Raw genomic sequence first — 764 nt, 5'->3', positions numbered from 1 at the left:
CCCCAACCCCGTCACCCCAACCCCGTCACCCCAACCCCGTCACCCCAGCCCTGTCACCTCCAGCCCTGTCACCTCCAGCCCTGTCACCTCCAGCCCTGTCACCTCCAGCCTTGCCCCATCCATGTCTCCCCCCATCCACGTCACTCCCCAATCCATGTCACCCTCCCATCCTTGTCACCTCCATCCATGTCATCCCTCAGTTCATGTCCTTCCCGTGTTCATCCACCTCCATCCATGTCAACCCCCATCCATGTCTCTCCCATATTCACTCCTCCATCCACGTTACCTCCATCTATGTCACCTCCTTCCGTGCTCCTCTGTCCATATCCCCCTTCCATCCTTGTCCCTTCTGTCTGTGTCACCCCTCCATCCGTGTCACCTCCATCCTCGCCTCCATCCATGTCATCCCTCAGTTCATGTCCTTGTGTTCATCCCTCCATCCGTGTCACCTCCCTCCCTGCCTTCATCCAGGTCACCCCTCCATCCACGTGCCTCCATCCACGTTACTCCTCCATCCCTGTCACACCCTCATCCATGTCACACTTCCATCCCTGTCACCTCCATTCTTCCCCAGCCTGTGTCCCCTTCCGTCCGTGTCACCTCCATCCTTGCTCCCATCCACATCACATCTCCATCCACATCTCCATCCCTGCCACCCCCATCCCTGCCCTGTCTGTGTCACCCCTCCATCCCTGTCATCCCCATCCCTGTCCCATCCCTGCCACCCCTATCCCTGCCCTGTCCATGTCACCCCTCCATCCCTG

At 59.4% G+C, this 764-nt stretch overlaps 1 protein-coding gene across 1 annotated transcript in view; it reads left to right on the top strand.

The window, feature by feature from the left end:
- Positions 1-764, top strand: part of EPHA2 (EPH receptor A2) — a 16,048-nt gene that overhangs the window by 8,797 nt on the left and 6,487 nt on the right. The gene's annotated exons all lie outside the window — the stretch shown is intronic.

The sequence above is a fragment of the Corapipo altera genome, unplaced genomic scaffold (assembly GCF_003945725.1).
Source record: "Corapipo altera isolate COAL_440 unplaced genomic scaffold, ASM394572v1 167, whole genome shotgun sequence".
Lineage (NCBI taxonomy): Eukaryota > Metazoa > Chordata > Aves > Passeriformes > Pipridae > Corapipo > Corapipo altera.
Note: the sequence above shows the minus strand (reverse complement) of the source record. Positions and strands in the feature narration are given on the sequence as shown.